Source organism: Chiloscyllium plagiosum, unplaced genomic scaffold, assembly GCF_037043375.1.
Source record: "Chiloscyllium plagiosum isolate Xiang-an unplaced genomic scaffold, Cpla_swu_hap1 HiC_scaffold_35, whole genome shotgun sequence".
Taxonomy (NCBI): domain Eukaryota; kingdom Metazoa; phylum Chordata; class Chondrichthyes; order Orectolobiformes; family Hemiscylliidae; genus Chiloscyllium; species Chiloscyllium plagiosum.
The window spans coordinates 18529331-18544200 of NW_028270173.1; the positions used below are offsets into that span (position 1 = coordinate 18529331).

The 14870-nt window shown below is 47.3% G+C and overlaps 7 non-coding genes across 7 annotated transcripts; all 7 read right to left on the bottom strand.

Annotated features, from left to right (window-relative positions):
* Positions 1–716: 716 nt before the first annotated feature.
* trnad-guc (transfer RNA aspartic acid (anticodon GUC)) lies at positions 717–788 on the bottom strand. Its single transcript has one exon. It is a non-coding gene; the product is annotated as a tRNA-Asp (tRNA).
* Positions 789–2410: 1622 nt separating this feature from the next.
* On the bottom strand, positions 2411–2482 carry trnad-guc (transfer RNA aspartic acid (anticodon GUC)). Its single transcript has one exon. It is a non-coding gene; the product is annotated as a tRNA-Asp (tRNA).
* A 1623-nt stretch (positions 2483–4105) lies between these two features.
* Positions 4106–4177, bottom strand: trnad-guc (transfer RNA aspartic acid (anticodon GUC)). Its single transcript has one exon. It is a non-coding gene; the product is annotated as a tRNA-Asp (tRNA).
* A 3318-nt stretch (positions 4178–7495) lies between these two features.
* On the bottom strand, positions 7496–7567 carry trnad-guc (transfer RNA aspartic acid (anticodon GUC)). The gene has a single exon. It is a non-coding gene; the product is annotated as a tRNA-Asp (tRNA).
* Positions 7568–9190: 1623 nt separating this feature from the next.
* trnad-guc (transfer RNA aspartic acid (anticodon GUC)) lies at positions 9191–9262 on the bottom strand. Its single transcript has one exon. It is a non-coding gene; the product is annotated as a tRNA-Asp (tRNA).
* Positions 9263–10885: 1623 nt separating this feature from the next.
* On the bottom strand, positions 10886–10957 carry trnad-guc (transfer RNA aspartic acid (anticodon GUC)). The gene has a single exon. It is a non-coding gene; the product is annotated as a tRNA-Asp (tRNA).
* A 3318-nt stretch (positions 10958–14275) lies between these two features.
* trnad-guc (transfer RNA aspartic acid (anticodon GUC)) lies at positions 14276–14347 on the bottom strand. The gene has a single exon. It is a non-coding gene; the product is annotated as a tRNA-Asp (tRNA).
* Between the last annotated feature and the right edge of the window lie 523 nt (positions 14348–14870).

A 14870-nucleotide genomic window follows, 5' to 3' on the forward strand; every position in this document is an offset into this window, starting at 1 on the left:
AGTTCCTGCACGTGCAGCAGACCACAGTGAAGGTTCTGCTTTCTCAACCTTGCCTCTGTGTTGACCTACATGTTAACCCAGCCACTGGGCTTTGTCCTTCTATCGAGAAGAGCAGACAAAAATGCTTCTCAGATGACTTTGACTTTCCACTGTGGGTGTAGTACAGTCTGCCAGCAGCAGGGGATGGTGTTGCATCACCTTAATCGCAGGATCGGGTCCAATCTCTGAGGGGGACTGACCCCTTTTTGATGTGAGGGAGGGTGTAAAAAAACCTCACATTCATTTGTCGCTACCGGTTGCTTAAAGGTTTTCATTTGCACTCCGTTTGCGCGGGAGTTATATGCCCACTGACGGGACGAAGTAACAAGAAAATCAGAATGGGAAACAGAAATTGCTGGAGAAAGTCAGCATCTGGAGTGGGGGTGTGAGTGGGGGAAGAACGCAGTCAACGTTTCTGGTCCAGTGACCATTCTTCAGGACGGCATTTTTCATTTGTCGTCAAAAAGCAGGAAGTCTCGAATGGGTGCCTGGATAGATGAAAGTGTAAGTTTGCCAGGGAGAGCAGAATTGAGACAATTTTCGGTTTTGTTTGTTGGTCAGATTGTTTACAAGAGCAGACTGCTCGGACATGTGAATGCACACCTTTGGAGCAAACGGGACTTGAAAACGGCACTCCGGAGTTGAGATATGGAGCTTACCCCTCAAAATGCCACCGACTCCCCGGCGGGGAATTGAACCCCGGTCTCCCGCGTGACAGGCGGGGATACTAACCACTATACTACCGAGGATTGGACGGCGTCGCCCTCTGTTTCATTGGTATTAGATAGAATGTTCTTATGTGAAATTTTGATTTGTTGTCAATTTGAATTCTTCTTTAGATCATTCTGCTACCTCTGTGGAGATGATTCAGATATTAGTTATTGTTGTTTTCATGTTTGAATATCTATCTGTAAAGTAATCCGCTGCTGCTGTAAAACAGCCATTTCCTTGTGTCCTACCATCTGTGTTCAACTTCGTCCACTGCTGATCCACGCGCTCTCATTACCTGCCTCCTACAAACTGGTTCACACGCTGGCCTGTAATACAACACAAATCCAACAGCCTGGCTTCAATTCCCACAGCCAAATGGACTCAGCATGAAAGATTCCCCTTTTCAAGCTCATCCCCTCAGGTTCAACTACCACCCATCGATCGCTCCCTCATCAGAGAGCAGTGCTCCTGGAGGACGGTGGTGACTTTACTGTACGCTGCATCAGCTCCACTGTCAACGTCGAAACACTTTGCCAACAATTTCTTGATGTTTATAAAATTATGAGGATGAACAGTTAATCGCAGGGTTACTTCCAACTCACGTCAATCTCTGAGCCATGCATTTAACATCGAAACATAGAAAATAAGTGCAGGGGTAGGCCATTCAGCCCTTCAATTCAGGCAGAATCCGAGGAGCAGGAAAATCAGGATGCTGTCTGACTTGCGTTGCTTTTCCAGCACCACTCTAATCGAGACTCTGATTTCCAGCAACTGCAGTCCTCACTTGTGCCATTCAGCCCTTCAAGACAGCACCACCATTCAATATCATCATGACTGAACGTGGATCTGCATGGGTTTCTCTTCAGAAGGGTCGGTGTGGACTTGTCCGTCTGAATGGCCTGCTTCCACACTGTGGTGATTCTATGATGCCAACAGTGTAGGTTCAGTTCCTGCACGTGCAGCAGACCACAGTGAAGGTTCTGCTTTCTCAACCTTGCCTCTGTGTTGACCTACATGTTAACCCAGCCACTGGGCTTTGTCCTTCTGTCGAGAAGAGCAGACAAAAATGCTTCTCAGATGACTTTGACTTTCCACTGTGGGTGTAGTACAGTCTGCCAGCAGCAGGGGATGGTGTTGCATCACCTTAATCGCAGGATCGGGTCCAATCTCTGAGGGGGACTGACCCCTTTTTGATGTGAGGGAGGGTGTAAAAAAACCTCACATTCATTTGTCGCTACCGGTTGCTTAAAGGTTTTCATTTGCACTCCGTTTGCACGGGAGTTATATGCCCACTGACGGGACGAAGTAACAAGAAAATCAGAATGGGAAACAGAAATTGCTGGAGAAAGTCAGCATCTGGAGTGGGGGTGTGAGTGGGGGAAGAACGCAGTCAACGTTTCTGGTCCAGTGACCATTCTTCAGGACGGCATTTTTCATTTGTCGTCAAAAAGCAGGAAGTCTCGAATGGGTGCCTGGATAGATGAAAGTGTAAGTTTGCCAGGGAGAGCAGAATTGAGACAATTTTCGGTTTGTTTGTTGGTCAGATTGTTTACAAGAGCAGACTGCTCGGACATGTGAATGCACACCTTTGGAGCAAACGGGACTTGAAAACGGCACTCCGGAGTTGAGATATGGAGCTTACCCCTCAAAATGCCACCGACTCCCCGGCGGGGAATTGAACCCCGGTCTCCCGCGTGACAGGCGGGGATACTAACCACTATACTACCGAGGATTGCACGGCGTCGCCCTCTGTTTCATTGGTATTAGATAGAATGTTCGTATGTGAAATTTTGATTTGTTGTCAATTTGAATTCTTCTTTAGATCATTCTGCTACCTCTGTGGAGATGATTCAGATATTAGTTATTGTTGTTTTCATGTTTGAATATCTATCTGTAAAGTAATCCGCTGCTGCTATAAAACAGCCATTTCCTTGTGTCCTACCATCTGTGTTCAACTTCGTCCACTGCTGATCCACGCGCTCTCATTACCTGCCTCCTACAAACTGGTTCACACGCTGGCCTGTAATACAACACAAATCCAACAGCCTGGCTTCAATTCCCACAGCCAAATGGACTCAGCATGAAAGATTCCCCTTTTCAAGCTCATCCCCTCAGGTTCAACTACCACCCATCGATCGCTCCCTCATCAGAGAGCAGTGCTCCTGGAGGACGGTGGTGACTTTACTGTACGCTGCATCAGCTCCACTGTCAACGTCGAAACACTTTGCCAACAATTTCTTGATGTTTATAAAATCATGAGGATGAACAGTTAATCGCAGGGTTACTTCCAACTCACGTCAATCTCTGAGCCATGCATTTAACATCGAAACATAGAAAATAAGTGCAGGGGTAGGCCATTCAGCCCTTCAATTCAGGCAGAATCCGAGGAGCAGGAAAATCAGGATGCTGTCTGACTTGCGTTGCTTTTCCAGCACCACTCTAATCGAGACTCTGATTTCCAGCAACTGCAGTCCTCACTTGTGCCATTCAGCCCTTCAAGACAGCACCACCATTCAATATCATCATGACTGAACGTGGATCTGCATGGGTTTCTCTTCAGAAGGGTCGGTGTGGACTTGTCCGTCTGAATGGCCTGCTTCCACACTGTGGTGATTCTATGATGCCAACAGTGTAGGTTCAGTTCCTGCACGTGCAGCAGACCACAGTGAAGGTTCTGCTTTCTCAACCTTGCCTCTGTGTTGACCTACATGTTAACCCAGCCACTGGGCTTTGTCCTTCTATCGAGAAGAGCAGACAAAAATGCTTCTCAGATGACTTTGACTTTCCACTGTGGGTGTAGTACAGTCTGCCAGCAGCAGGGGATGGTGTTGCATCACCTTAATCGCAGGATCGGGTCCAATCTCTGAGGGGGACTAACCCCTTTTTGATGTGAGGGAGGGTGTAAAAAAACCTCACATTCATTTGTCGCTACCGGTTGCTTAAAGGTTTTCATTTGCACTCCGTTTGCGCGGGAGTTATATGCCCACTGACGGGACGAAGTAACAAGAAAATCAGAATGGGAAACAGAAATTGCTGGAGAAAGTCAGCATCTGGAGTGGGGGTGAGAGTGGGGGAAGAACGCAGTCAACGTTTCTGGTCCAGTGACCATTCTTCAGGACGGCATTTTTCATTTGTCGTCAAAAAGCAGGAAGTCTCGAATGGGTGCCTGGATAGATGAAAGTGTAAGTTTGCCAGGGAGAGCAGAATTGAGACAATTTTCGGTTTTGTTTGTTGGTCAGATTGTTTACAAGAGCAGACTGCTCGGACATGTGAATGCACACCTTTGGAGCAAACGGGACTTGAATTCGGCACTCCGGAGTTGAGATATGGAGCTTACCCCTCAAAATGCCACCGACTCCCCGGCGGGGAATTGAACCCCGGTCTCCCGCGTGACAGGCGGGGATACTAACCACTATACTACCGAGGATTGGACGGCGTCGCCCTCTCTTTCATTGGTATTAGATAGAATGTTCTTATGTGAAATTTTGATTTGTTGTCAATTTGAATTCTTCTTTAGATCATTCTGCTACCTCTGTGGAGATGATTCAGATATTAGTTATTGTTGTTTTCATGTTTGAATATCTATCTGTAAAGTAATCCGCTGCTGCTGTAAAACAGCCATTTCGTTGTGTCCTACCATCTGTGTTCAACTTCGTCCACTGCTGATCCACGCGCTCTCATTACCTGCCTCCTACAAACTGGTTCACACGCTGGCCTGTAATACAACACAAATCCAACAGCCTGGCTTCAATTCCCACAGCCAAATGGACTCAGCATGAAAGATTCCCCTTTTCAAGCTCATCCCCTCAGGTTCAACTACCACCCATCGATCGCTCCCTCATCAGAGAGCAGTGCTCCTGGAGGACGGTGGTGACTTTACTGTACGCTGCATCAGCTCCACTGTCAACGTCGAAACACTTTGCCAACAATTTCTTGATGTTTATAAAATCATGAGGATGAACAGTTAATCGCAGGGTTACTTCCAACTCACGTCAATCTCTGAGCCATGCATTTAACATCGAAACATAGAAAATAAGTGCAGGGGTAGGCCATTCAGCCCTTCAATTCAGGCAGAATCCGAGGAGCAGGAAAATCAGGATGCTGTCTGACTTGCGTTGCTTTTCCAGCACCACTCTAATCGAGACTCTGATTTCCAGCAACTGCAGTCCTCACTTGTGCCATTCAGCCCTTCAAGACAGCACCACCATTCAATATCATCATGACTGAACGTGGATCTGCATGGGTTTCTCTTCAGAAGGGTCGGTGTGGACTTGTCCGTCTGAATGGCCTGCTTCCACACTGTGGTGATTCTATGATGCCAACAGTGTAGGTTCACTTCCTGCACGTGCAGCAGACCACAGTGAAGGTTCTGCTTTCTCAACCTTGCCTCTGTGTTGACCTACATGTTAACCCAGCCACTGGGCTTTGTCCTTCTATCGAGAAGAGCAGACAAAAATGCTTCTCAGATGACTTTGACTTTCCACTGTGGGTGTAGTACAGTCTGCCAGCAGCAGGGGATGGTGTTGCATCACCTTAATCGCAGGATCGGGTCCAATCTCTGAGGGGGACTGACCCCTTTTTGATGTGAGGGAGGGTGTAAAAAAACCTCACATTCATTTGTCGCTACCGGTTGCTTAAAGGTTTTCATTTGCACTCCGTTTGCGCGGGAGTTATATGCCCACTGACGGGACGAAGTAACAAGAAAATCAGAATGGGAAACAGAAATTGCTGGAGAAAGTCAGCATCTGGAGTGGGGGTGTGAGTGGGGGAAGAACGCAGTCAACGTTTCTGGTCCAGTGACCATTCTTCAGGACGGCATTTTTCATTTGTCGTCAAAAAGCAGGAAGTCTCGAATGGGTGCCTGGATAGATGAAAGTGTAAGTTTGCCAGGGAGAGCAGAATTGAGACAATTTTCGGTTTTGTTTGTTGGTCAGATTGTTTACAAGAGCAGACTGCTCGGACATGTGAATGCACACCTTTGGAGCAAACGGGACTTGAAAACGGCACTCCGGGGTTGAGATATGGAGCTGACCCCTCAAAATGCCACCGACTCTCCGGCGGGGAATTGAACCCCGGTCTCCCGCGTGACAGGCGGGGATACTAACCACTATACTACCGAGGATTGCACGGCGTCGCCCACTGTTTCATTGGTATTAGATAGAATGTTCTTATGTGAAATTTTGATTTGTTGTCAATTTGAATTCTTCTTTAGATCATTCTGCTACCTCTGTGGAGATGATTCAGATATTAGTTATTGTTGTTTTCATGTTTGAATATCTATCTGTAAAGTAATCCGCTGCTGCTGTAAAACAGCCATTTCCTTGTGTCCTACCATCTGTGTTCAACTTCGTCCACTGCTGATCCACGCGCTCTCATTACCTGCCTCCTACAAACTGGTTCACACGCTGGCCTGTAATACAACACAAATCCAACAGCCTGGCTTCAATTCCCACAGCCAAATGGACTCAGCATGAAAGATTCCCCTTTTCAAGCTCATCCCCTCAGGTTCAACTACCACCCATCGATCGCTCCCTCATCAGAGAGCAGTGCTCCTGGAGGACGGTGGTGACTTTACTGTACGCTGCATCAGCTCCACTGTCAACGTCGAAACACTTTGCCAACAATTTCTTGATGTTTATAAAATCATGAGGATGAACAGTTAATCGCAGGGTTACTTCCAACTCACGTCAATCTCTGAGCCATGCATTTAACATCGAAACATAGAAAATAAGTGCAGGGGTAGGCCATTCAGCCCTTCAATTCAGGCAGAATCCGAGGAGCAGGAAAATCAGGATGCTGTCTGACTTGCGTTGCTTTTCCAGCACCACTCTAATCGAGACTCTGATTTCCAGCAACTGCAGTCCTCACTTGTGCCATTCAGCCCTTCAAGACAGCACCACCATTCAATATCATCATGACTGAACGTGGATCTGCATGGGTTTCTCTTCAGAAGGGTCGGTGTGGACTTGTCCGTCTGAATGGCCTGCTTCCACACTGTGGTGATTCTATGATGCCAACAGTGTAGGTTCACTTCCTGCACGTGCAGCAGACCACAGTGAAGGTTCTGCTTTCTCAACCTTGCCTCTGTGTTGACCTACATGTTAACCCAGCCACTGGGCTTTGTCCTTCTATCGAGAAGAGCAGACAAAAATGCTTCTCAGATGACTTTGACTTTCCACTGTGGGTGTAGTACAGTCTGCCAGCAGCAGGGGATGGTGTTGCATCACCTTAATCGCAGGATCGGGTCCAATCTCTGAGGGGGACTGACCCCTTTTTGATGTGAGGGAGGGTGTAAAAAAACCTCACATTCATTTGTCGCTACCGGTTGCTTAAAGGTTTTCATTTGCACTCCGTTTGCGCGGGAGTTATATGCCCACTGACGGGACGAAGTAACAAGAAAATCAGAATGGGAAACAGAAATTGCTGGAGAAAGTCAGCATCTGGAGTGGGGGTGAGAGTGGGGGAAGAACGCAGTCAACGTTTCTGGTCCAGTGACCATTCTTCAGGACGGCATTTTTCATTTGTCGTCAAAAAGCAGGAAGTCTCGAATGGGTGCCTGGATAGATGAAAGTGTAAGTTTGCCAGGGAGAGCAGAATTGAGACAATTTTCGGTTTTGTTTGTTGGTCAGATTGTTTACAAGAGCAGACTGCTCGGACATGTGAATGCACACCTTTGGAGCAAACGGGACTTGAATTCGGCACTCCGGAGTTGAGATATGGAGCTTACCCCTCAAAATGCCACCGACTCCCCGGCGGGGAATTGAACCCCGGTCTCCCGCGTGACAGGCGGGGATACTAACCACTATACTACCGAGGATTGGACGGCGGCGCCCTCTCTTTCATTGGTATTAGATAGAATGTTCTTATGTGAAATTTTGATTTGTTGTCAATTTGAATTCTTCTTTAGATCATTCTGCTACCTCTGTGGAGATGATTCAGATATTAGTTATTGTTGTTTTCATGTTTGAATATCTATCTGTAAAGTAATCCGCTGCTGCTGTAAAACAGCCATTTCGTTGTGTCCTACCATCTGTGTTCAACTTCGTCCACTGCTGATCCACGCGCTCTCATTACCTGCCTCCTACAAACTGGTTCACACGCTGGCCTGTAATACAACACAAATCCAACAGCCTGGCTTCAATTCCCACAGCCAAATGGACTCAGCATGAAAGATTCCCCTTTTCAAGCTCATCCCCTCAGGTTCAACTACCACCCATCGATCGCTCCCTCATCAGAGAGCAGTGCTCCTGGAGGACGGTGGTGACTTTACTGTACGCTGCATCAGCTCCACTGTCAACGTCGAAACACTTTGCCAACAATTTCTTGATGTTTATAAAATCATGAGGATGAACAGTTAATCGCAGGGTTACTTCCAACTCACGTCAATCTCTGAGCCATGCATTTAACATCGAAACATAGAAAATAAGTGCAGGGGTAGGCCATTCAGCCCTTCAATTCAGGCAGAATCCGAGGAGCAGGAAAATCAGGATGCTGTCTGACTTGCGTTGCTTTTCCAGCACCACTCTAATCGAGACTCTGATTTCCAGCAACTGCAGTCCTCACTTGTGCCATTCAGCCCTTCAAGACAGCACCACCATTCAATATCATCATGACTGAACGTGGATCTGCATGGGTTTCTCTTCAGAAGGGTCGGTGTGGACTTGTCCGTCTGAATGGCCTGCTTCCACACTGTGGTGATTCTATGATGCCAACAGTGTAGGTTCACTTCCTGCACGTGCAGCAGACCACAGTGAAGGTTCTGCTTTCTCAACCTTGCCTCTGTGTTGACCTACATGTTAACCCAGCCACTGGGCTTTGTCCTTCTATCGAGAAGAGCAGACAAAAATGCTTCTCAGATGACTTTGACTTTCCACTGTGGGTGTAGTACAGTCTGCCAGCAGCAGGGGATGGTGTTGCATCACCTTAATCGCAGGATCGGGTCCAATCTCTGAGGGGGACTGACCCCTTTTTGATGTGAGGGAGGGTGTAAAAAAACCTCACATTCATTTGTCGCTACCGGTTGCTTAAAGGTTTTCATTTGCACTCCGTTTGCGCGGGAGTTATATGCCCACTGACGGGACGAAGTAACAAGAAAATCAGAATGGGAAACAGAAATTGCTGGAGAAAGTCAGCATCTGGAGTGGGGGTGTGAGTGGGGGAAGAACGCAGTCAACGTTTCTGGTCCAGTGACCATTCTTCAGGACGGCATTTTTCATTTGTCGTCAAAAAGCAGGAAGTCTCGAATGGGTGCCTGGATAGATGAAAGTGTAAGTTTGCCAGGGAGAGCAGAATTGAGACAATTTTCGGTTTTGTTTGTTGGTCAGATTGTTTACAAGAGCAGACTGCTCGGACATGTGAATGCACACCTTTGGAGCAAACGGGACTTGAAAACGGCACTCCGGGGTTGAGATATGGAGCTGACCCCTCAAAATGCCACCGACTCCCCGGCGGGGAATTGAACCCCGGTCTCCCGCGTGACAGGCGGGGATACTAACCACTATACTACCGAGGATTGGACGGCGTCGCTCTCTGTTTCATTGGTATTAGATAGAATGTTCTTATGTGAAATTTTGATTTGTTGTCAATTTGAATTCTTCTTTAGATCATTCTGCTACCTCTGTGGAGATGATTCAGATATTAGTTATTGTTGTTTTCATGTTTGAATATCTATCTGTAAAGTAATCCGCTGCTGCTGTAAAACAGCCATTTCCTTGTGTCCTACCATCTGTGTTCAACTTCGTCCACTGCTGATCCACGCGCTCTCATTACCTGCCTCCTACAAACTGGTTCACACGCTGGCCTGTAATACAACACAAATCCAACAGCCTGGCTTCAATTCCCACAGCCAAATGGACTCAGCATGAAAGATTCCCCTTTTCAAGCTCATCCCCTCAGGTTCAACTACCACCCATCGATCGCTCCCTCATCAGAGAGCAGTGCTCCTGGAGGACGGTGGTGACTTTACTGTACGCTGCATCAGCTCCACTGTCAACGTCGAAACACTTTGCCAACAATTTCTTGATGTTTATAAAATCATGAGGATGAACAGTTAATCGCAGGGTTACTTCCAACTCACGTCAATCTCTGAGCCATGCATTTAACATCGAAACATAGAAAATAAGTGCAGGGGTAGGCCATTCAGCCCTTCAATTCAGGCAGAATCCGAGGAGCAGGAAAATCAGGATGCTGTCTGACTTGCGTTGCTTTTCCAGCACCACTCTAATCGAGACTCTGATTTCCAGCAACTGCAGTCCTCACTTGTGCCATTCAGCCCTTCAAGACAGCACCACCATTCAATATCATCATGACTGAACGTGGATCTGCATGGGTTTCTCTTCAGAAGGGTCGGTGTGGACTTGTCCGTCTGAATGGCCTGCTTCCACACTGTGGTGATTCTATGATGCCAACAGTGTAGGTTCAGTTCCTGCACGTGCAGCAGACCACAGTGAAGGTTCTGCTTTCTCAACCTTGCCTCTGTGTTGACCTACATGTTAACCCAGCCACTGGGCTTTGTCCTTCTATCGAGAAGAGCAGACAAAAATGCTTCTCAGATGACTTTGACTTTCCACTGTGGGTGTAGTACAGTCTGCCAGCAGCAGGGGATGGTGTTGCATCACCTTAATCGCAGGATCGGGTCCAATCTCTGAGGGGGACTGACCCCTTTTTGATGTGAGGGAGGGTGTAAAAAAACCTCACATTCATTTGTCGCTACCGGTTGCTTAAAGGTTTTCATTTGCACTCCGTTTGCGCGGGAGTTATATGCCCACTGACGGGACGAAGTAACATGAAAATCAGAATGGGAAACAGAAATTGCTGGAGAAAGTCAGCATCTGGAGTGGGGGTGAGAGTGGGGGAAGAACGCAGTCAACGTTTCTGGTCCAGTGACCATTCTTCAGGACGGCATTTTTCATTTGTCGTCAAAAAGCAGGAAGTCTCGAATGGGTGCCTGGATAGATGAAAGTGTAAGTTTGCCAGGGAGAGCAGAATTGAGACAATTTTCGGTTTTGTTTGTTGGTCAGATTGTTTACAAGAGCAGACTGCTCGGACATGTGAATGCACACCTTTGGAGCAAACGGGACTTGAATACGGCACTCCGGAGTTGAGATATGGAGCTTACCCCTCAAAATGCCACCGACTCCCCGGCGGGGAATTGAACCCCGGTCTCCCGCGTGACAGGCGGGGATACTAACCACTATACTACCGAGGATTGGACGGCGGCGCCCTCTGTTTCATTGGTATTAGATAGAATGTTCGTATGTGAAATTTTGATTTGTTGTCAATTTGAATTCTTCTTTAGATCATTCTGCTACCTCTGTGGAGATGATTCAGATATTAGTTATTGTTGTTTTCATGTTTGAATATCTATCTGTAAAGTAATCCGCTGCTGCTATAAAACAGCCATTTCCTTGTGTCCTACCATCTGTGTTCAACTTCGTCCACTGCTGATCCACGCGCTCTCATTACCTGCCTCCTACAAACTGGTTCACACGCTGGCCTGTAATACAACACAAATCCAACAGCCTGGCTTCAATTCCCACAGCCAAATGGACTCAGCATGAAAGATTCCCCTTTTCAAGCTCATCCCCTCAGGTTCAACTACCACCCATCGATCGCTCCCTCATCAGAGAGCAGTGCTCCTGGAGGACGGTGGTGACTTTACTGTACGCTGCATCAGCTCCACTGTCAACGTCGAAACACTTTGCCAACAATTTCTTGATGTTTATAAAATCATGAGGATGAACAGTTAATCGCAGGGTTACTTCCAACTCACGTCAATCTCTGAGCCATGCATTTAACATCGAAACATAGAAAATAAGTGCAGGGGTAGGCCATTCAGCCCTTCAATTCAGGCAGAATCCGAGGAGCAGGAAAATCAGGATGCTGTCTGACTTGCGTTGCTTTTCCAGCACCACTCTAATCGAGACTCTGATTTCCAGCAACTGCAGTCCTCACTTGTGCCATTCAGCCCTTCAAGACAGCACCACCATTCAATATCATCATGACTGAACGTGGATCTGCATGGGTTTCTCTTCAGAAGGGTCGGTGTGGACTTGTCCGTCTGAATGGCCTGCTTCCACACTGTGGTGATTCTATGATGCCAACAGTGTAGGTTCACTTCCTGCACGTGCAGCAGACCACAGTGAAGGTTCTGCTTTCTCAACCTTGCCTCTGTGTTGACCTACATGTTAACCCAGCCACTGGGCTTTGTCCTTCTATCGAGAAGAGCAGACAAAAATGCTTCTCAGATGACTTTGACTTTCCACTGTGGGTGTAGTACAGTCTGCCAGCAGCAGGGGATGGTGTTGCATCACCTTAATCGCAGGATCGGGTCCAATCTCTGAGGGGGACTGACCCCTTATTGATGTGAGGGAGGGTGTAAAAAAACCTCACATTCATTTGTCGCTACCGGTTGCTTAAAGGTTTTCATTTGCACTCCGTTTGCGCGGGAGTTATATGCCCACTGACGGGACGAAGTAACAAGAAAATCAGAATGGGAAACAGAAATTGCTGGAGAAAGTCAGCATCTGGAGTGGGGGTGTGAGTGGGGGAAGAACGCAGTCAACGTTTCTGGTCCAGTGACCATTCTTCAGGACGGCATTTTTCATTTGTCGTCAAAAAGCAGGAAGTCTCGAATGGGTGCCTGGATAGATGAAAGTGTAAGTTTGCCAGGGAGAGCAGAATTGAGACAATTTTCGGTTTTGTTTGTTGGTCAGATTGTTTACAAGAGCAGACTGCTCGGACATGTGAATGCACACCTTTGGAGCAAACGGGACTTGAAAACGGCACTCCGGGGTTGAGATATGGAGCTGACCCCTCAAAATGCCACCGACTCTCCGGCGGGGAATTGAACCCCGGTCTCCCGCGTGACAGGCGGGGATACTAACCACTATACTACCGAGGATTGCACGGCGTCGCCCACTGTTTCATTGGTATTAGATAGAATGTTCTTATGTGAAATTTTGATTTGTTGTCAATTTGAATTCTTCTTTAGATCATTCTGCTACCTCTGTGGAGATGATTCAGATATTAGTTATTGTTGTTTTCATGTTTGAATATCTATCTGTAAAGTAATCCGCTGCTGCTGTAAAACAGCCATTTCCTTGTGTCCTACCATCTGTGTTCAACTTCGTCCACTGCTGATCCACGCGCTCTCATTACCTGCCTCCTACAAACTGGTTCACACGCTGGCCTGTAATACAACACAAATCCAACAGCCTGGCTTCAATTCCCACAGCCAAATGGACTCAGCATGAAAGATTCCCCTTTTCAAGCTCATCCCCTCAGGTTCAACTACCACCCATCGATCGCTCCCTCATCAGAGAGCAGTGCTCCTGGAGGACGGTGGTGACTTTACTGTACGCTGCATCAGCTCCACTGTCAACGTCGAAACACTTTGCCAACAATTTCTTGATGTTTATAAAATCATGAGGATGAACAGTTAATCGCAGGGTTACTTCCAACTCACGTCAATCTCTGAGCCATGCATTTAACATCGAAACATAGAAAATAAGTGCAGGGGTAGGCCATTCAGCCCTTCAATTCAGGCAGAATCCGAGGAGCAGGAAAATCAGGATGCTGTCTGACTTGCGTTGCTTTTCCAGCACCACTCTAATCGAGACTCTGATTTCCAGCAACTGCAGTCCTCACTTGTGCCATTCAGCCCTTCAAGACAGCACCACCATTCAATATCATCATGACTGAACGTGGATCTGCATGGGTTTCTCTTCAGAAGGGTCGGTGTGGACTTGTCCGTCTGAATGGCCTGCTTCCACACTGTGGTGATTCTATGATGCCAACAGTGTAGGTTCACTTCCTGCACGTGCAGCAGACCACAGTGAAGGTTCTGCTTTCTCAACCTTGCCTCTGTGTTGACCTACATGTTAACCCAGCCACTGGGCTTTGTCCTTCTATCGAGAAGAGCAGACAAAAATGCTTCTCAGATGACTTTGACTTTCCACTGTGGGTGTAGTACAGTCTGCCAGCAGCAGGGGATGGTGTTGCATCACCTTAATCGCAGGATCGGGTCCAATCTCTGAGGGGGACTGACCCCTTTTTGATGTGAGGGAGGGTGTAAAAAAACCTCACATTCATTTGTCGCTACCGGTTGCTTAAAGGTTTTCATTTGCACTCCGTTTGCGCGGGAGTTATATGCCCACTGACGGGACGAAGTAACAAGAAAATCAGAATGGGAAACAGAAATTGCTGGAGAAAGTCAGCATCTGGAGTGGGGGTGAGAGTGGGGGAAGAACGCAGTCAACGTTTCTGGTCCAGTGACCATTCTTCAGGACGGCATTTTTCATTTGTCGTCAAAAAGCAGGAAGTCTCGAATGGGTGCCTGGATAGATGAAAGTGTAAGTTTGCCAGGGAGAGCAGAATTGAGACAATTTTCGGTTTTGTTTGTTGGTCAGATTGTTTACAAGAGCAGACTGCTCGGACATGTGAATGCACACCTTTGGAGCAAACGGGACTTGAATTCGGCACTCCGGAGTTGAGATATGGAGCTTACCCCTCAAAATGCCACCGACTCCCCGGCGGGGAATTGAACCCCGGTCTCCCGCGTGACAGGCGGGGATACTAACCACTATACTACCGAGGATTGGACGGCGGCGCCCTCTCTTTCATTGGTATTAGATAGAATGTTCTTATGTGAAATTTTGATTTGTTGTCAATTTGAATTCTTCTTTAGATCATTCTGCTACCTCTGTGGAGATGATTCAGATATTAGTTATTGTTGTTTTCATGTTTGAATATCTATCTGTAAAGTAATCCGCTGCTGCTGTAAAACAGCCATTTCGTTGTGTCCTACCATCTGTGTTCAACTTCGTCCACTGCTGATCCACGCGCTCTCATTACCTGCCTCCTACAAACTGGTTCACACGCTGGCCTGTAATACAACACAAATCCAACAGCCTGGCTTCAATTCCCACAGCCAAATGGACTCAGCATGAAAGATTCCCCTTTTCAAGCTCATCCCCTCAGGTTCAACTACCACCCATCGATCGCTCCCTCATCAGAGAGCAGTGCTCCTGGAGGACGGTGGTGACTTTACTGTACGCTGCATCAGCTCCACTGTCAACGTCGAAACACTTTGCCAACAATTTCTTGATGTTTATAAAATC